The sequence below is a fragment of the Mauremys mutica genome, chromosome 20 (genome assembly GCF_020497125.1).
Source record: "Mauremys mutica isolate MM-2020 ecotype Southern chromosome 20, ASM2049712v1, whole genome shotgun sequence".
NCBI lineage: Eukaryota > Metazoa > Chordata > Testudines > Geoemydidae > Mauremys > Mauremys mutica.
This window is the reverse complement of record NC_059091.1, coordinates 10,760,399-10,782,621: the sequence shown is the minus strand read 5'-3', so window position 1 is coordinate 10,782,621 and position 22,223 is coordinate 10,760,399. Positions and strand designations below refer to the sequence as shown.

General features: G+C 43.0%; 1 pseudogene; it reads right to left on the bottom strand.

The window, feature by feature from the left end:
- Window positions 1-9,210: 9,210 nt before the first annotated feature.
- Window positions 9,211-22,223, bottom strand: LOC123353770 (annotated as a pseudogene).

Genomic DNA, 22,223 nt, shown 5'->3' with positions numbered 1-22,223 from the left:
ATCTACTCTTCCTTCCCAGCAGAGATGGCTTGGATGGAATGCACCCTTCATTGCCTTTGAGGAGTGATTTTCATAAGACTGGGACTCTTCAGCTTGGAAAAGAGACAACGCAGGGGGGATATGATAGACCTCTATCAAATCATGACTAGTGAGGAGATAGGGAATAAGGAAGTGTTGTTTACTCATTTTCACAACACAAAAACTAAGGGTCACCAAGTGAAATTACTAGGCAGCAGTTTTAAAACAAACAAAAGGAAGTCTTTCTTCACACAACAGTCAACCTGTGGAACTCCTTGCCAGAGGATGTTGTGAAGACCAAGACTATAATGGGGATCAAAAGAACTAGATAAGTTCATGGAGGGTAGATTCTCCAACAACTATTAGCCAGGATGGGCAGGGATGGCATCCCTAGCCTTTCATTGCCAGAAGCTGGGAATGAGCGACAAGAGATTGATCACTTGATGATTACCGGTTCTGTTCATTCCCTCTGGGACACTTGACATTGGCCACTGACAGATGGACCATTAGTCTGACCCAGTATGGCCGTTCTTACGCCTCGTAAGATCTAGTGGCGCCTTATAGCCTGACCCAGTTATCACAGGTCAGGAATTTCACCGTTACCCCCATATCAAGCCTAGTAACCTGTTTGACTAAAGCATCTTCCAAAAGGGCTCCAGCCTGGATTTGAAGAGCCAGCCCAAGGGAAGGAGAATCCATCCCCTTCCCCTAGGAGTTTATTCCAAGGGTTAACCATCACCACCATGGAAAAATGTGCCCGGTTTCTAATTTGAATGTTTCTGTCCGCTTTCACCTTCAGCTACAGCTTCTTGCTCTAACTTTCTCATCTAGACTGAAGAGCCTTTTAGATCCCACTGTTTCTCCCAAGGGAGGTTCTCCGAGACCTCTCAGTCGTGTTTAGAAGCTGAACAGCCTGAGCCCCCTGGGTCTCACTGGAGGGCATTGGAGGCATTCTCCACCCCTTGAACCATTTCTGTAGCCCTCTTCTGCACCTGCCTTAATTTTTCAACACTTCTTTAAATTAGGGCTCTTGGTTTATTGCGGTTAACTCCCGCAATTAACTCAAAACAATTAATTGTAATTAAGTGCACTGTTAAACAATAGAATACCAATTGAAATGTATTAAATATTTTGGATGTTTTCCTACACTTTCAAATATATCAATTACAACATAATACAAAGCAAACAGCGCTCTATTTTTTATTACAAATATTTGCACTGTAAAAACGATTGGAAAAAATAGTATTTTTCAATTCACCTCTTAGAGGTACTATACTGCAATCTCTTTATCATGAAAGTGCAACTTACAAATGTAGTGGGGGGGGGGGTTCTTGCATAACTGCACTCAAAAACAAAACAATAAAAAATTTTAAATTCTCCTTGTGTTAAGATCCAAGAGGTTGGATCGGTGTTCACCAGGAACTTGGTGAAGAAGTCTCTCAAGACTATCCAGGGAAGGGAGTTAGTACTTGGGAGTGGTGGCAGCAAAACCAGATCTAAGCTAGTAATTCAGTTTAGAGGTTCATATGCAGGTCCTCATATCTGTACTCTAAAGTCCAGCGTGGGGAAGGAACCTTGACAAGACTGAAGATGGAATGTCGGTATTTAGATGCTGAGATAGACCCAGGCCAGTTGGGAACAGCAGAGTAGTCGAAGGGAGATATACTGGCCCCTGGATAAGCAGTTTTCTGTTCCCTGAGTGACCAGAGCAGGGGCTGCTCCAGGCTAATGAGAACACCTGGCTCCAATTAACCTGCTAAGAGTCAGGTGAGGCTGTTAAGCACTTGACTTTAATTAAGGCCCCTCTGATGCTATAAAAGGGCTCACTCCAGTCAGGCTAAAGGGGGAGCTGGGGAACCAGAGGAGAGGAAGTGCGTGCGAGGAACTGGGAGCAAGAGGTGTACAAGAAGCCGAGAGGGAGCAGGCACACTGCTGGAGGACTGAGAAGTACAAGCGTTATCAGACATCAGGAGGAAGGTCCTGTGGTGAGGATAAAGAAGGTGTTGGGAGGAGGCCATGGGGAAGTAGCCCAGGGAGTTGTAGCTGTTGTACAACTGTCCCAGGAGGCACTCTAGATAGCTGCAGTCCACAGGGCCCTGGGCTGGAACCCGGAGTAGAGGGCGGGCCCGGGTTCCCCCCAAACCTCCCAACTCCTGATCAAACACAGGAGGAATTGACCTGGACTGGGCTGGGCTGTTTCCTGATCCACAGGGTAAATCTGTAAGGCGAGCAAATCCGCCAATAAGCGCAAGGTAGAGGAGGAATTTTGTCACAGTGCATCTGAGGGAGACATGGGGAAGATGCTCCATGCACAGCCTGCATGGAAGGGGTTGTAATAAGCCAGCAAACAGCAGTCTGGGAACTTTACATTTTCCATAGCAACTTTAAACAAAGCTACAGGAGCAGAGCCAGCAGAAAGCAACTAATTTGCATCAGATGAACCAAACTGCAAGAACTATTGTCTTCAAAGTGCTTTTGACTCTGAAAAGAGACTCCATCACGGGGCCCATGTCCATCATCTCTCTGAGCCGCCATAGTAAATGTGCTCACTTTGCAAGCAAGCAGAGGTTTTCTTCTACTCACCCTGCAAACTAATGCCAGGATCAAAGGGCTTTTGTCCTCATGCATTATTGCCTGTAATAACTGTTCTGCGGGTCAATTTAAATGACATGCACTTAGTTGGCACAGTAGTAACTGATTAAGATTATGAGCAATCAGAACACAAGAATGGTCATACTGGGTCAGAACAATGGTCCATCTAGCCCAGTATCCTGTCTTCTGACAGGGGCCAATACCAGGCGCTTCAGAGGAAATGAACAGAACAGGTAATCGTCAAGTGATCTATCCCATGTCACCCATTTCCAGGGCCACCCAGAGCGGGTGGGGGCGGGGGCAAGTGGGGCAATTTGCCCCAGGCCCTGCAGGAGGCCCCATGAGAATATAGTATTCTACAGTATTGCAACTTTTTTTTATTGAAGGGGCCCCTGAAATTGCTTTGCCCCAGGCCCTCTGGGCGACCCTGGATGGGAGGAAAGTCTATGGATACTGGGACACGGGCGCTGAGGTGACGCTGGCCCAGTCCGAGGTGGTAGCTCCAGATCAGGTGATGCCCAACACCTATCTGACCCTGACAGGGGTGTGTGGGACCCCATTCAAGGTGCCCATGGCAAAGGTACACTTGAAATGAGGGGACAAGGAGGGCCCCAAAGAAGTGGGGGTGCACCACCATTTACCCACTGAGGTGTTAATGGGGGGGGGACATGGAGAACTGGCCAAGCAACCCCTAGCGTGCCCTGGTCGTGAGCCATAGCCCGAGCCTGCAAGGGACACTGTGCCCAGACCTCGGGGAGCAGGACCCTACTCTGATGGGGAGGGAATACCCAGAGACACAGCTCAAGGAGGCTGTGACTTCAGAGCCAGACGGTGAGAGAGAGCAGGTCTCCATCCCTGTCGGAATGGCTGAGTTCCAGGCCGAGTTGCAGAAAAATCCCTCCTTGCGGAAGATAACGGACTTGGCTGACCTCAGTGTGGTACAGACCATGGGGGGAGGTTGCTGGAAAAGGTTCCTGTGGGAGCAGGGGTTCCTGTACCGAGAATGGGCTTCCCCAGGAGAAATGGAGTCATGGGAAATCAGGAGGCAGCTGGTGGTACCCCGGCAGTATCGCTGCCAGCTGCTGTGCCAGGCCCATGACATTCCCCTCTCAGGGCACCAGGGAGTCTGACGTACCCAGCAGAGGCTGCTATGGAGCTTTTACTGGCCTGGGGTCTTTACTACTGTCCGACAGTACTGCCGATCCTGTGACCCCTGCCAGAGGGTGAGGAAGGCCTGAGACAAGGGGAAAACGGCTTTAGGACCCTTGCCCAGCACAGAGGAACCTTTCCAGAGAGTGGCCAAGTCAAAAGGGGGGCTCTTAACCAAGAGAACCTGAATCTCAGTCCTCCAGACTGGACCACTGGGAAAAGACCCCATCCCAGTTTGAACCCCAGGAGTATTGGGGGGAGGGGTGGAAAGGACACAGGCTGCATAAGCCTTCCCACCTGCAGACTACGAGTGCCCTCGAGCACACCCAACTTAAAGGGGGGCGTGAAACTGGAAGGGCCCGGTGTAATTCTCCCCCAGGAAGGGGGAGGGATGATGGGGCATCCATGGGAATGTAGGTAGGTTCAAACTTCCCCAAGTCACTGGCTGAAGTGACCCTGCTCAATTTGGTTTCGAAGGGGGGAGAGATGTGATGAAGTGGGAATGCAGAACTGAGAATTGGGCAGTATCAGGAATAACTATTCCTGATGAGCTGTATGAAAGAGAATGCTGCTTCTAATTATGTCAATATTTCCAGGTTTTAAAGATACAGAAGTAGCCATTGGCTGTTGTGAAGGCCAAAAGTGTAACTGGGTTCACAAAAGAATAGGTAAATCCATGAAGGATAGGCTGGTCAATGGCTATAAGCCAAGATGGTCAGGGACACAGCCCCGCACTATGGGTGTATCAACCTCCAACTGCCAAAAGCAGAGGATGGATCACTCAATTGCCCTGTTCTGTTCATTCTCTCTGAAGCATCTGGCAATGGTCACTGTCTGAAGACAGGATACCCGGCTAGATGGACTATTGTTCTGACCCAGTATGACCATCCTTTTAGTATACAGAGTATCTAAGATCATAAGTACAACAGAGTTTCCCTTTCAAGTTCTGAATCATTGACCTTTTCATCCTTGCAGATCATCAGCGTAGATTGTGACTGAAGAAAATGTTGCTACGTAGATGACAATAACTTGTTCCGCTAATATAGAAAAAGGCTGAGAAGTCTCAAAAACACAAATTTGCATTGTTATTTTAGAGTTAGTATCTTGTGCAGATTCCCACTTCTAAATATTGCCATCTCATAAAAGAGCTGATTAGAAAGCGTACGATTTAAAAAGTCTGGTTTCTAACTGGGAAATCTTAATGCACTTGTGTTGCAAAACACACTCTGGCTTCAGACTGGCATATGTAATATGGGTGTCTTGAAAGCTCTTTATAATTGTAAACACACTATGTGATAAAAGTTAAACTCCAAGTGAAAATGATTTCTCACCTTGGGCAGATCCTCAGCTGGTGTGCATTTTCCATGTAAAAGTTAACAGGCTTGTGACAATTTACACCAGCTGAGGATCTGTCCCACTGTCAACCTCTTACATAATGAGGTTGAACTCTGTAAAATTACATAAAATTACCACTAAATCTCAGTTTTCGTAGATATCTTTTGAATTATTTTTGAACATAAGGGCTTTTACAGCAACTAGAGACTGACAATATTCACTACTTGGTCATGTCCTTCCCCCATGCCTGGTCATTAGTATTACACTGTATATGCGTTAAACGTTTGTACAAGATAGCTTGTTTGCGTAGTGAGTTCTCAAAACTAAACAACAACAATGAAGCAAATTAGTTTATTAGTTACTTACTGCCGCATTGGCAGATACACGCATGCTGCAGTTATCCAAGCAGTGATTTCCCTACACCCCCCCCAGGGGGGGTGTACACCCCCCCTGAATTTTCCCAACACCCCCCCAAGTTTTGTGAGCTAGTTACATACCAATTTAGTGACTGTTTGGAAATCTGAATTTAAACTGAAACATTAATACACACTTTAAAAGCTTATACAGTGTATGGTAAAATATGTCAAGTATCAGAGAGGTAGCCGTGTTAATCTGGATCTGTAAAAGCAGCAAAGAATCCTGTGGCACCTTATAGACTAACAGACGTTTTGCAGCATGAGCTTTCGTGGGTGAATACCCACTTCTTCGGATGAAAGTAGTGGAAATTTCCAGGGGCAGGTATATATATGCAAGCAAGAAGCAAGCTAGAGATAACGAGGTTAGTTCAATCAGGGAGGATGAGGCCCTGTTCTACCAGTAGAGGTGTGAAAACCAAGGGAGGAGAAACTGGTTCTGTAGTTGGCAAGCCATTCACAGCCTCATCCTCCCTGATTGAACTAACCTTGTTATCTCTAGCTTGCTTCTTGCTTGCATATATATACCTGCCCCTGGAAATTTCCACTACTTGCATCCGAAGAAGTGGGTATTCACCCACGAAAGCTCATGCTGCAAAACGTCTGTTAGTCTATAAGGTGCCACAGGATTCTTTGCTGATAAAATATGTGTATCTGAAAAAGTATAATATATTTGAAAAGTATGAACATAGACTAGCTTCCTTGCTTCCTTATACAGCTGTTTTGTATGATGTCAGTACATTCATTTAGTTGATGTTGGCCAACCTAATAATTTCAAATGATGATTTGTAAGCAAAGTCTAAATGAGTTCTCCCTGACAGCTAGTGATGAGCTGGGGGCTAAGGCTTCAGGGCCAGATTATATTTACATTCACACCTAATCTACCTAGGTATCCAGCAAACAGAGCTGTGTGTCCAAGTGATAGATTTTGGCTGGGGTTGGGTTACAAACCACTTGAATGTGGGGGGAAGGGGGGATGAAATGTTGTTCTTATTGTATGAGTAAAGGGCAGTAGAACTGTACTTAGTCTGTGATGATTTTAAGGCATCAAGAGAGAGGGTGGGGACCTGTCCCTCTCCACTGTTTAAAGACAGAGCTGATTAGGCTCTATAGATAGTCTTTTGTTCTGTTAAGTGACCACTGCAGCTGAAATCACTGACAATCTGCTTAGTCCTGTTGTGGGGACAGTGTTCCTGTGGGTACAGTGTTTTTGTGTAAGAGACAGCCCAGACTGCACTAGCAGCAAGGTTCCCACACTGAGAGCTCAGCTGAAATCACTGAGAGCTGGTGGAACCTCAAGAGACCAACTCGCAGAGGTCACAGTGGTAGGTGACAGCAGAAGGTGACTGTGCAGGGCCATTGGCAACAGAGTGGTAAAGTGAACCATGGCACAACGAACAGCCGTGGCCAGAGCAAACTGTGCCTTTTTGTCCCCCACCTGGAAGGTGTACTCACGTGAAAGCACCTCTGAACTCTGAGTCTCCACTGACCAAGGACAACACCGGTGAGTGGAGTGCGGTGGAGGGAAAAGTGAGGGGCATGTTAAATAAACATTTGTTTGTTGGACTATATTTTAGTCACTTTGCTCCAGAATGCTAGATTTGTGACTGGGAATGGAAACTTATATAAATATGTTTCCCAGTAGGCCAAGATTTTTAAAATGCAGTATTTGCCAAGGTTGTTATCTCACATTGTTGCTATCTTGAGAGGTCATTATGTTGGGGAGTTTCTGTACTAAACATTTTTATTATAATTAATTTTTACATAAGAATGGTCATACTGGGTCAGACCCATGGTCCATATAGCCCAGTACCCTGTCTTACAACAGTGGTCAAGGCCAGGTGCTTCAGAGGGAATTAATAGAACAGGGAATCATCAAGTGATCCATCCCCTGTTGCCCATTCCCAGCTTCTGGAAAACAGGCTAGGGACACTCAGAGCATGGCGTTGCATCCCTCTCATCCTGGCTAATAGCCACAGATGGACCTGTTCTCCAGGAATTTATCTAGTTCTTTTTAAAATCCTGTTATAGTTTTGGTCTTCACAGCATCCCCTGGCAAAGAGTTCCCTGGGTTGACTTTATATTGTGTGAAGAAATACTTCCTTTTGTTTTTTTAAAATCTGCTGCCTATTAATTTCATTGGGTGACTGCTAGTTCTTGTGTTATGTGAAGGATTAAATAAAATTTCCTTATTCACTTTCTTCACACCAGTCAAGATTTTGTCGACCTCTATCATATCCCCATTAGTCATCTCTTTTCTAAGCTGAAAATTCCCAGTCACTTTAATCTCTCCTCCTGTTTCATACCCCTCATCATTTTAGTTGCCCATCTCTGTACCTTTTCCAATTCCAATATATATATTTTAGGATGTGTGACCAGATCTACACACACTATTCAAGGTGTGCACGTACCATGGATTTATATAGAGGCAATATGATATTTTCTGTCTTATTATCTATCCCTTTCTTAATGATTCCCAACATTGTTTGCTTTTGTGACTATTGCTGCACATGGAGTGGATGTTTTCAGAGATCTATCCACAATGACTCCAAGATCTCTTCCTTGAGTGTTAACAGCTAATTCAGATGCCATCATTTTGTATGTATAGTTGAGATTGCTTTCCAATGTGCATTACTTTGCATTTATCAGCATTGACTTTAATTTGCCATTTTGTTGCCCAGTCACCCAGTTTTGTGAGATCCCTTTGTAGATCTTCGCAGTCTGCCTGGGACTTAACTATCTTGAATAATTTTGTATCATCTGCAAATTTTGCCACCTCACTGTTTACCCATTTTTCCAGATGAATATGTTGAATAGGATGGTCCCAGTACTGACCCCTCAAGGATACCACTATTTATCTCTCTCCATTCTGAAAACTGATAATTTATTCCTACACTTTGTTTCCCTTCTTTTAACCAGTTACTGATCCATGAGAGGATCTTCCCTCTTACCCTATGATGGCTTACTTTTCAAAAGTCAATTTAAATTAAATACTTTTTTTTTAAATGTATATTTTTTTTAGAAATCTAGACCTGTTATGTGTTTTGGTGTAACTTGCATTATTCTTATGTTAAATTTGCATAATCCTAACAAAACATTTACTTTATTCATATCTCTTTTACATATCTCATTGGTCCTGACACCCCCCCTGTAAATTCGAACACCCCCCCTAATTTCAATTCCTGGGGAAACCACTGTATCCAAGCATCATCGAATACCAACTGACAGACCAACAATTAGAGCAATTAAGGCAACTGTAGCAGGGTGGATTCTGCTCCTACCCTGCTCCTGCCCGAAGGGGTTTAAAAAGTGGCCTGGCAGGGCTTGAGAGCCCTGCTCTAAAAAGCTGGGCTGATTGGGGAAGTGGCTGCAGCTGGGGGCCACGCCCCAAACTGAGGAACAGGGCCTTATAAGAAGGCAGGGAAGCCAGGAGCCCAGACAGTCTCTCTCTGGCAATAGAGAGAGATGGGCCTGGCTGCTTAGGGCTTGAGACTAGATACCTGAGTGCAGCAGGGCTGGGGAAGGCTGAGGAGCCGGGGAGCTCCGGCCTAGAAAGCCCAGGCTGCGGCCTAGCAGTGGGCCAAAGGTACTGGGGGTTTGCGTAGTGAGTTCTCAAAACTAAACAACAACAATGAAGCAAATTAGTTTATTAGTTACTTACTGCCGCATTGGCAGATACACGCATGCTGAAGTTATCCAAGCATCATCGAATACCAACTGACAGACCAACAATTAGAGCAATTAAGGCAACCAACACCAGGGATATAATGACAATTATCCACTTTTTCTGTCAAAGAAAAGCAAGGTGATTAGTTTCAGAACACAGTGTTAAACAGGATCTGGATTTATTCTCGATCTTTAGAAAAGAAATTCAATCTTTTTAGAACCACCTTAATTTTTGAAGCCTGAAATGGTCCTGACTACCATTTTTGACTGCCACTTGGTTTCTTAAAAGGATCTCTAATCTAGTGAGGCTAGAGTTTATTAGCTTTTTTGCCAGGATTTACAAGAAAACATTTGGGCTCCCATATCTACTTCATTTTAAACATATTAACAGTTCCCAATACAGAAAAAAATTATATGTTTACGTAGAGGGTACTGGGACAGAGAATATATATACACCTCAAACAGACTGTGTATAATTTGCTCTTGAAACCAAAGATTATTTATCTATAAAATAATCTAAGTACAATTCTACAGTCAGGTCTTTCCATATGACTTGCCTGCTCTGAAGTTACTTAACATGCCAAGAACAAAGAAAATTCTTGCTGTAGTCTCCCTTGCCACCTCCACCCCACACACTGTATTACATAACTCAGAAAATTCCATTGCAGTTTTAAAAGAATATTAATATAATGCAGATGCTAGATTGCAAAACCATTAGTGTTCAGAGGTCAAAAAGCAATTGTTTTAGTAGATTATTGACTTCATAATGACTCATCTTGGGGGCTGAAGGGAAGAAGCATATTCAAACACTGAAGCATTTTCAGTGTCAATGCAAGTGAATTAAATGCGGCTTTTAAAAATAAACCTTTCCAATGACATCACACCATTTCATTTCTTTGAACCATGTATGATGCCCATCAAATTATGATGATTCCTACATTTATAGAAGTGCATGTCAATGATAAACTATGGCCACTGAATCTTGAAAATAATATAGTATGAATGGAATTTCCACTTTGCTGAAGGAGATTTACGTTAGCAGAAAAATCAAATTAATTTTAAATATATTATTACAACCACATGTCCAGATAAGTCTTTCAATTAGAGAGGTTCTAAGTCTTTATAAACATATTTCACTCCTGAATAACTTTGTGCCATAGAAGTTACTTACCAGTGACACATTTTAAACACTTCTTTTGGGTGTACGGTTTTTATGCATTCAGAAATAATTTGCTTTAAAGAAAAAAAGTCAATCTTTACTGCATGTGAATGGTGGAATTTCCCCTCCACAAATTTCTACCCTTCAGAAGTAATATTCTAATTCACATTAAAGTCTATTCAGAACAAATTTGGTAAGCTATATCCTGTAATAACAAATGGAGTTTAAAACAGATGGGAAGAGGAAATTTAGTAAAGAAACTGATTTCACTTTTTAAGGATGTAGAGACCATGGACAATTTGAATATAAATTTTCAAATCCAATTTCATTTGACCCATACATAGTAACTCTAAAAAAGCTAAGCATTATTTCTTGTATGTTCACATGCTTACAGTATAGAAATACAAGTAAAACAAAAAAAGTTGCATAAATGTTGTTCTTCGAGATGCGCGGCATATGTCCATTACAGCAAGGGGCGGGGGTGTATGTCCTCCACGCTCTGGTGCTGAGGATTTAGATGTACTACTGGGGACAGCCACACCCATGCCCAAGCTGCTCTTGCTCCTAAGTGGGAAGTATAAAAGGAAGAACTGCCCAGTGCTTCCCTCAGTTCCTTCACAGCGGAACAGTGCAATAGTAGACTTCACTGCACTAGGAAAGGAGAGTGGGTCTTCATTTGTCCCTGTGAGTATGCAGCTTTGGGAAGAAAACTGTCAAGTATATGTAGACTGATTCAGGTGGAAATCACACACTACTTTGGAGAGAAACGTAGCTGAACTTTGTCTTTGTAGACAACTGTATATTACTGATCAGTGACCAATGCATTCTGTTCCTCATCCTCCTAATGGAGATAATAGCCATTAAGAAAGCTACTGCTGGTGAAAGGTGCAGAAGTAAGCATGATGTGAAAGGTTCAACAGAAGGGTTCACAAGAGTAGACAACACTAAATTCAAATCTCAAGATACTGCTGCATCTCCACAGGCAGAAATTATCTAAACCTTTCAGGAACCTGTTGTGATAGAGGGAGTAAACACAGTCTTACCATCAATTTGAGCATGAAATGCTGAGATGGCTGCCATGTGCACCCTAATGGAGTGAGTGCTAGATCTGACTCCTTAAGAAGTGAGAGGTAGTCTAGAATCGATTGAATCATTTTCTGTGTAGATGGCATTATGGGAGGCCACCCAGATAGAGAACTGGTGCCACTTACTCAGGTAAGTCGCTCATGTGGAAGGTTTCCTGATGTTAAGGAGAACATTCTGGACAGCCACTGAGCAATAAATATCTTGTGCATTCATTGATGAACCATGCCATGAGGTGTGGCACTAGGATTTGATCGAACACCAAACCATGGTTCTGTGTGACAAGGTCTCTGGTTATTGGTAATGGGCAGGATTATTGGTGAATGGGTTGTGTAGGTCTGAATACCGTGGCTGTCTCAGACAGACTGGAGCTATGAGGATCATTCTGCCATGACCTTATCATATGCATACAGATGGCCCTTGTCCCATGAAAAAACAGAAAAGTGTTGGATATTGATTCTGGGCTCTGACCAACCCTGAAGCAGAATCAGGGACATTTTCTGCTTTGCCAGGTTGCAAACTGATTGGCCAACAGAAACCCTTCTATGCAGAACACAAACTAGAACAGCTGGGTTGAGAGATCATTTATGGTCTATGTTGAAGGATCTGCTCAGACAACCTGCCAAGCTATTTTGAATCTCCGTCAGGCAACATGCCCTGAGAGTGACGGAGCTCTGTATGCAGAAATTCCACAGCTTGACTGCCTCTTGGCACAGGCTGTCTGACCTAGTACCACCCATTTGTTCACAAAAAATGCCACTGTGGTGGTGGTGGTGAGCACCTGGATAGTCTTGCCCTGACGTGAGGCAGGAAATGCTGGTGCATAGAGAACATTGCTTGCAACTTAAGGAGGATATGTAACCTGTATAGTCCACAAACCCCGAGTCTGAAGGTCACCCAGATGTGCTTCTCACCCCATGACTGAAGTTTCCATTACCAAAGTCAAGCAGTGCAAGGGAGCCCACATTGTTTTGACTCATCCACCAGCTAAGAGATGATGCTATCATGTCCAGAATGCATACTAGCTTGTCTAGATAACTCTGAGGGTGATAGACTGATCAGATCCATCTCACAGTGCTCAGAGATGCAGCCTGGCATTAGGAATAATATACGTACATTTGGTCATGTGACCTAGGAGCCTTAAACGATTTCTCTCAGTGGTCTGTGGATGATCCTTGAGGGGGACACAGAGGTCTTGTAGAGTCTGAAATCTGGAAAGAAGCAGAAATGCCCTGGCAGAAGCAGAGTCCAGGACCACTCCTCTAAACTCTATTCTCTGCAGAGGCAATACCACGGACATTTCTTCACTTAGTTTCAGACCCAGAGTATTGAACAGAGTTTGATTCACCATAGCCTGCACCTGGTGTCCAGAGCAACCCCGAAATAACCAACCTTCCAGGTAAGCATAAACATGGATGTCTCTCTGGTGGAGGTAGGCTGCCACCATTGTCATGCACTTAGATAAAGATCCTCTGTGCCAATGATAGACCAAATGGCAGCTTGGTGAAACTGGTAATGATCATCCCCTGCCACAAACCTCAGAACTTCTTGTGGCCAGGATGGATCATCACATGAAAGTAGGCATCTTGTAAATCGAAGGCAGCATACTCTCTCTCCTGGATCTAGGAAATGCCATGCAGAACTTCATGTTCTTGATATATTTGTTCAGGTTCCGAATGGGTCTCAGACACCCTCTAGCCATGGGTATTAGAAAATATTGAAGGGGAACCTTTTCTATGGTTCCCAAAGAACACAGAGTCTGCACTTCTTGCCTCAGTACAGACTCGAGAGGGCGTTCCTGAAGAGGGACTGGAGGGTAAGGTGGTGTGGACAGAAAGAAAATGCAGAGTATAATCCTGATTCCATCATGCTTTGTGCGCACACATTTGTCTGAGGTGATGGACTGACTGCCAAGCATGTAGGAAATGGGATATTCTGTCTGGGGGTATGGATATGGGAGGAGAAGGATCAGTTTGGCCCAGGTCTGGTAGTATGCTGTCCTTGACATAAGAGTCAAACCAATGCCTTGAGGCCTGGGGATGTCTAGATTAAGAGACCAGGAAAACAGAGGGCAACAGCCTTCTCCTCTGTGACTTTCTTTGCCTTCCCTTAGAGCAGTCAGCCTGATGGAAGGGATAATACTGCTGTCTACGCTGGAACTGAGGATGGTAATTTTGTCTGCTTTGCAGCCAAACTGTAGAGACCCAAGGACCACAAAACCACCCAAGTCCTTGAGTGCAATACTTTGTTTTAGGTAGGAAAAAGGCATTTCTTGAATGGACGGTCCTCAATTGTCTGCTGCACCTCCACAGGGATCCCAGAGGACTGCAACCAGGAGCAACATCACCATAGCTCTCACTACAGAATCTGCCACGTCCAAGGAGGCCTGAAGAGCTGATAGAGAGACAAGGCAGTCCTCAGCAGCAAAGGACTGAAGAACCCTGTTCTCTCAAACCCGCTGTCACATTATTGGCAAACAGATTGCCTCCCAGTTAGAACAGCCACACTCACCAACACTGCATACAGATTGGCAACACAGAGCTGTAAACTTGCCATAGAACACAAATGCTCTGACCACTGACATGGATGGCAAGAAAGAACTCAGGGAGAGGTGGCTCTATCATTTATACCTCTTTCTTCGATGCACAAGGAGGTTGGGAATGGTTGGGGCTGCCCCTGGGTATTGCTAGGGAAAACTCTCCAGCACTGGTGCATGGGACACATGCACACCCACAGCAGAATGGACCTATGCAAGCACTCAAAAACCATCAAGTTACAGCATGTGAAATTAACTACAGTAAAAACTACCTTTATGTTATGCCATATTAATTGAGTTATTGAAAATCCAGAAAAAAACCTTACCCTTCGTGCTTTACTTTGATATTTAACTGCCTCTTTTGTGTTCTCTTTAGCATGTTCTATATCATCTGATGCATTCACCACATTCTTTTCTATACTGTTGATCATTTCACCCTTAAAATAAAATTAAGAAAAAAATTTTACACCACTACTGGAATTTTCTGGAGCCCTGCATAATGAACCTAAGTAAACAATATATCAAAATGATTTTAAACATGGAAAAGAATTATGTATTAATGGCTGAACTTTTTATTTTTGCATCCACATGTGATGGAAAAAAGGAATGGGAAGCAAGGTCTCATAGGAAAAATATTTTAACCTAAAAAAAAATATTGGTAAGGGCAGGTAAGGACAAAATACTGATAATTTAAAGCATATTCCTAAGTGAAAGGTATGCTTTAATAGCTCATCTACAACTGGCATACTAAAGAGTTCAGCAGTATCTGAAGAAACATATGGAAACGGCAAGGGTACCTACAAAATATTCATTCAAAATTATTCACAGGTTTTCAGGAGGTGGATTCCTCCAAACTAACTACTTAAAATGCCAGTATATAATGAATTTTAGCTCAGTTATGATGAGAACTTTGGGAATGAAATGCAAGATCTGGAAAATATTACAGTAGATCTGTCACCTATGTTTTTGTCCATCAGAAGAAAATCAGCAGCAGTGAACAGCAAAGCATTAAAAATGATGCACAAATAACTTGTTCATTTCTGTACAAGTTTACAATATGCCAGTAATTTTCACACTTATTCATTTTGTATCAAGGCAACATATCAGATGTATAGAATGTGAAATCCTCCAAAAAGGGATATGCTAAATATAGGCTGATTATTCACAATACTACCCACTGAATTCTTTCACAGTGGATCTAACACAGTTTAATTTCATGATATTAAAAAAAAAAAGTCAGTGAATCCAAAGAACAGAGTTTATACAGTTCAACTGAATACATTTTTTCATATTTTTATAAATACTGCAAATAGAGTTAATTGTTTTTAACCCTAAATGATCTATTCTTCCCATCTCCTTATTAAGATAACATTTATGAAATTGAGAGGTGGGGACACTGGCTATCACCCTCCCACTTATGGACTTAGTTATAATTTCCATTTGTTAATGGGAACAAAGTATGGGTATGTAGCATGCCAATTTTCTTTCTATATCACTGCCAATACACTTCTCACCCAACATTTAACCCACCACCACGTTAGTCTTCTGCAATAGCTAACAAATTCTGTTAGTTTTCAATATATTAACTGCCTGTTATGGCCTAGTTAGGCCAAATTTACTCTATGATCTAAATATAGATTTGAATTCAGGTCAGTGTATTCACCCACAATACTATCTAGCCCTGATCAGGAAATTACACTATAGCACTAAAAATAGTTTTACACTTGTACTTAAATATATACTGCAAAAATCTCATCCTTTAGAATCTGATACATTTTTGTATATCTTATGGATTACAATGGCAGTTATTCATTATCCCTAGCAGATGTGATCAGACATGGAGCTCAGACTACATGATGCCTTCTGGCCTTTTAAAAAAAACATCTTTGATGTGTAATCTTCAATAGTTTGCCTTTACTTGTACAGGGTTATGATTATAGTGTTTAAACAAAAAATGGTATCTAAAAATGTTGCAGTTATCAAGATTGCTAGATATTTGAGTATATGTCAATGTCCTGTATTGTTTTCACAGGAAAACTACAAAACATGCAAAGCACTTCATTACTAAGACAATATTTGAATTGGTTCAGTTACCTGAGTCTCAACAAACATAGCCATGTCCGTAAACATGTCATGTAGCGCCCGCATATTGGATTCCAGTTTCATAATATCTTTGTGTCATGACTCAATTTCATTCAGAGCTTGTCTAGTAATTTGGGAGTCCGATATAATCTTTGAAGGAGGAAAATAGGAAATAACTAATAAGTATGTGATTGACGTATTCCTGAATAGAAGAAATAGAATATGTGATAGCCATAAAGTGGGCTGTGAATACATACATCACAAGTGAAAATAGAAGGATTACCACTTTTTAACATTTCTTCCAGTTCTTCATCAGTGGTGTTTTTCCCAGCTAGGAAGAAAGCATATGTAATAGTCTGGTGTTGGGGACCGTGCCCTCTCAGGGGCCGTCGGGAGCCTCACTACATGGCCCCAAATCAGTCCTCGGGCTCTGAAGGTGTCGGGGTTCTGCCCATCAGGCAGGCGCTAAACCAAAGGCACACGGTCACTGCAATGCCCCAGCCCTCAGTCAGGGCTGGGCAGCAAGCCAGTTCTAAGCTCCGGTTCTTGCAGCCGGAGCTGAGCAAACACAAAGTCAAGAAGCCCTAACCCTAGCTCAGGGCGGGGCAGCACACCAGAGTCCAGGGGCTCAGATCCTTTCTGCAGGCTGAGCACCAATAAAGTCAATACGCTAAGCCCCGGCCCTCAATCAGGGCGGGTCAGTGACACAGCAGTCCTGAGCTCAGCTCCTCTCAGCAGGAGCTGAACCCCCAGGGCCACTTGTAAGCCCAGGCCCGCAGTCAGGGCGGGGCACCAAACACTTAGTGCTAGGTTTAGGGCTCCGGTCCTTGCCCCGGGGCGGGGCAGTAGCACTAGTCTCAGAGCTCAGGTCCTTACCTTAGGAGCTGAGCAGTAATAACAAAGGCTTTGGCTACACTTACACTTCAAAGCGCTGCCGCGGCAGCGCTTTGAAGCGCTAAGTGTAGTCAAAGCACCAGCGCTGGGAGAAAACTCTCCCAGCGCTGTCCGTACTCCACATCCCTGTGGGGAATAACGGACAGCGCTGGGAGCGCGGCTCCCAGCGCTGGGGCTCTGACTACACTGGCGCTTTGTAGCGCCGCAATTTGCAGCGCTGCAGAGGGTGTGTTTTCACACCCTGCTGCAGCGCTGCAAATTTGTAAGTGTAGCCAAGCCCAAAGTCAGGAAGCCCAGGCCCTTAGTCAGGGAGGGGCAACACACAAGAGTCCAGGGGGGGCTCAGGTCCTTGCAGCAGGAGCTGAGCACTAACAAAGTCAGGAAGCCCAGGCCCTTAGTCAGGGCGGGGCAGCAACACAGCAGTTCTAGGCTCAGGTCCTTACAGCAGGGGCTGAGCAGCAATAATAGTTCAGGGCTCAGGTCCTTGTATCAGGAGCTGAGCTACGATAATAGTTCAGGGCTCAGGTCCTTGTCCCAGGAGCTGAGCAACAATAGTCAGTAAGCCCCAGCCCTAGGTCAGGGTGGGGCAACAAACAATAGGGTGCCCCAAATCTTAAACCCAAGGGCTTCATTTAAGTCTTTAGTGCACACAAGACTTAACTTTAGTCAGAAACAATAATTTAAACAACTTTAAATAAAAGTAGCCATAATTCGTGATATTGCCAAACTGCCAAAAAAATTAATCAAGTGCCATTACCTTGGCAGGAGAAGCCAATGGAAAGCAGCAACTCAGTTACAAAAGGACTCTGTTACTACAACGACAAAAGGAGCAGCAACAAAGAGTTTTAATTCTCCACTGCCTCATGAGATCTTCCCTCTTTCCCTTAATATGGTAGAGAGCTTATCAGATTTGCTGTCCTAGATTCACTTTAGATCTCTTTGGTTTTACTGCTTTCCACATAGCTCCTCCCACTGAACAGTTGGGTTGCAGACCTTCCACTCAGATGTATTAACTTGTGTTTATTTATATTGCTTCCTGCATATATTTCTAATTCTACATACAAGTCTCTGTTTTGTTCCTCTAGACCCACTGCTCTTTGCAACACCTCCTAATCAGTGTTGGCATCATAACAAGGAGGACCCCAAGCTAATGGAAGGAGATTGGCAAGGAAAAACACCCCCAAAAACAAAGGCCTGAGTTTCCCTCTTTAGCAGTACCACTGCCAGAAGAGGTTTGGGGTAGGATTTCTAGTAGTAAATTGTTTCCTCACTCTCTGGTTTCACTGGTGCAAGGAAGACTGGGTTGAGAAGTTCATCTTTTCTTTCCCCCACTGAATACCATTCCTGAGAGGGATACAGGACCATCCTGTGAAATGCAGAACTTGCACGGGACACAGGACCCCCAGAAGACCTTGCTTAGCTAGTGCTCAAGCAAGGCCTAGTTTTAATTTGGCATCATTTGAGTATATTTATCTCTTCTGGTTATACAAGTACAAAGTTTCCCAGAGATCTTAAATGTTAAAAGTTAACATACAAATAAAAGCCAGGGAGAAACGTAAGGGATATTTATTTAGTTTAAAGACCATCAATTGTTTTCATTTCTATTACTACACCAGTCATATTACATTTTGGCCACAAATGATTGTCATTTGTTGGCTGGTTCATCCTTGAATTATTTCTTCATTCATCACTAATAAACAAATATTTTACTTAAAAGAATACAAGTATGAAACACTGAGTGGAGAGCAACAAGTTACAATGAAGTAATGCATTGGTGGCAGCCTGTTAAACTCACAAGAAAAAGATTTCAATGATTTAGGATACTGCAGCAAAACCAAATGACAATCATTCTCAATTTCTGTATAGTATCTGGAGATGTTTTACAGGTTCAGTGCAGGATGAGGTAGTCATTTATGATCATTCAGTGGCAGAGGCAGGTTGAAGTGTAATAAATGCTCTTAGTGGTAATAAGAACAGATCATGAACGAGAGTGAAATTCAAGTTCTAAATAGCACTTAACAGACAAAAGAGACTCTTGGTTTTTAGATCTATATATTACCAGATTGAATGTAACAGGAATTTCACATAGCACAAAGATCTAATCCTGGATACAGAAATTTACAGACTGGTTTGTCAAACTTTGGTGGTTTGCTAATAGCTGGCCAGTCATATGGTGCTGGCTTCTTCCGCCTTACTCCAGAGTCCAAACAAGTTGTGGTGCATCAAAACTTCCTGACCCCATTACTGGATTTGGCTTTAGTCACAAAAGGACCTCCACAAAATCCTGCCCAAGCTATGCTTCAAGGCTTGGCTTCTCCTCTCCTAAGCTCCTCTCTGTAAGGACTGTTCAGCTACACCATACATGTGCTCCAGAAAGCCAGTGACTTAATTTCCTGCTAAATGGTGGGGTGGTCAGGCAAATACAGCCAGACTGCTACCAATGCATTAAATAATTTCCTAATATTACTTTTTCATATAAGCAATTGCCATAGGGAATGTAACAATCAAAAACTAGAGAGGTGATGGTCTATAAAATCATGAATGGATGGGCAGGAAGTCCACAAGAACCTCTGTATTAAGATGATGTCCAAAAATATCAGAGTGTGTGTTAATTCCTGCTCAAAAAGTTTATTCAGTAATTTCTTTGAAGAATAAGTTGTTGATTTTTGTTATAACTTGACATGATTCTGGTTAAGAATGCAGAGAAAAAAGCAGCTAGAAACATATTTCACAACTTTCTAATGTGGAAAACTTTGCTCCTCCATTAACTTAGGTGAAGGTAACAGAAAGAAGTGATCCCCCACAAGTTTAATCATTCTGTATAAAGCACTTACAGCAACCGATATTGTAGCCAGGCAATGATAAACAAAGTTGAACAAACCAGAACAAAACAAAACCTCAGATGTGATTTACACTTCCCATGAACCTGTCATTTCAATTTATAAGTTTGGATACAACACAGTGAAGCTTGTTTTATCCAATTCATGCTCTTTTAGATCAAATATACAATGACTTGGGCAGCATCCCTACCAACATAGCCACACTCTGTGTGGGTGAATCATTTAATGCTGGGATTTTTAAAGAAGCTTAAGGGGATGTCCACAACCCACTGACTTTCAGTAATCTGATTCCCTTAGGCTTCTTTGAAAATCCCTGCCTTAGATTATAAGAGATGTACCTAACTAGTGAGGAAGGGAAAGTTAGTAGTGAAATGGTGTTACCAAAATAGTGATATTTCACTTCCTCCAGAGATATTCATGGATGGTTTTATGAATTACACTAATTGTTAAATAGTGGAAAAAGTTCAAGAGAAGACAAACCAAGTTTTAGCCCCTTCCACCCCCCCCCCCCAAACAGGATATCCAGTATCTTCTGTTTTACACAAATGACCACCTTCTTTCAGTGGGGAGTGTCTGGCTTGCTGGGGGAGAGGGAATAGTGCTTTATGGGCCAGGGAGGGAAGGGGAACAAGGCTTAGAAGCTACTGCAAAAGGGGGAGTGAGTCAGCTTTGCAAAACTGACACACTCAGGGACTAGAAAGGCTGGGGAATTCAAAAGGGGCAAGCCTGGCAGAGGAAGCCTCTTTTCCCCAGACCAGGCGGAGCACAACTCACCCTTCCTCCCACTGAGGTGGCAAAATACCAGGTTCGGAAGGACCTCCTGTGGGCATCACACTAGCCACTTCTTTCTAGGGGGGCTGGGAAGGAATTTTTCCCTCACCACCAGATTGGCCTAGGTGGAGTGGGGGTTTTCCCCACCTTCCCCACAGCAGGTTCAGGAAGGGCTTTGTTATGGTGAAGAAGGAAGGGTGTTAGGCTATTATGTCACAACTCATCATGTAAGTGGGGGTGGATGTCCAGGGCTAGTACTACAGGGGGAAGGTATACAGTGACTGGATAAATGGCTTGGTAAAGGACTTAAAAGGGAGGTGTTGGTTAAAGGAATGGAATTGGGGGAGGGGGGGAGAAATCGGGGCGCCTATGACTGGTATGGCAAGGAGCCAACCCCACTTTCTTATAGGCCACCTTAATCCTCATTTGAGAGTGGGGGGAATAGTAAAGTCGCAGGATTGGGTTGGCTGGTGGACCTGGATGGAAAAAAAAGCAGGGCTGGCACAAGCCCGCCAGGTAGCTATTGAATGAACATGAAGTTTCCTGCACGTACACTTATCTGCCCGGTTGTTCCCTACATCTAATAATAAAGTTGTGGCCTGATTAAAACCATACCAAGTGTCTCCTGTCCTTCTTTCGGTATAGCTGTACAATACAGGCTACAATTCTAAGAAGCAGGAGAGGCATAAGAACATTCAACAGCACAGGTCAACAATCTTTCTGGGTGATAATCTGGCAATACTATAGTGAGTGAAATTCTGGCTCATTGAAGTCAATGGGATTTTTTGCCACTGATTTGACTATGTTCAGAAACCATGACGGTAACTTTAGTAAAAGAATGATGATGTCTAGAAGTATCTACTGAGAACAAAATCAATGTTTAAACTAACCTTAATCTGCAGAATGATCAGTTCTTCCATATCGGAAGCTATTAGACAGTTACACATAATATAAATAGCTGGTTAAATTGTAACATAAAACAAACAAGTGAAGCTTATTTGTGTTCATCATCTAAAGAGTTAAGTTCCAAAGGAACAGTTACAGAGAAGTATGCAGGACTACACTGCCATTTTATTGAAAAAAACCTTGTCTGGTGGTACAAAGTAAAAACTGGAATAGAGGAAAATAAAACTAGAAGACTGGGGGTATTATTTCAATTCTGTATAAACCAAAGCAACAAAAAGATGTAAAAAAAACCAAACAAAGACCATTAAAAAAGTTAATTCAGCCACCTATATCAGAAGAAAATTCAGGTCACTTACTTATTTCTAACTGTCGCTGTATCCGTCCTTTGCTGCGTTCTGGAAACTGAGTCTGGATCTTATTGTATTCTGTCATGACCTCCACAAGCTTCCAGGACAATACCGAGTGCTAGTTTTGAGGAGTAAAAGTATATAGTACATTATTTTACAACAAAATGCACTTGCCCTTCCCCTTCCCTCCCCCCCCCCCGCCAAAGTATAAAATAGTATGTAGGCTCCAGCAAAGTCCAACCCTTTCCTTTCCCCACCCCACAATATTGTGTGTCTTCTGGAGCTTAGTTGATTTTGTTAAAATCAACAGATTTCCCCATGCGTACTTGATGATCATACCTGTGTTTTTTGTATCCTGACTTCAACTGATGTTCGATTAGCATTCCCATCTTGATCAAAACTTTGTTCAATAGCTAGGAAGAATATAAGAAT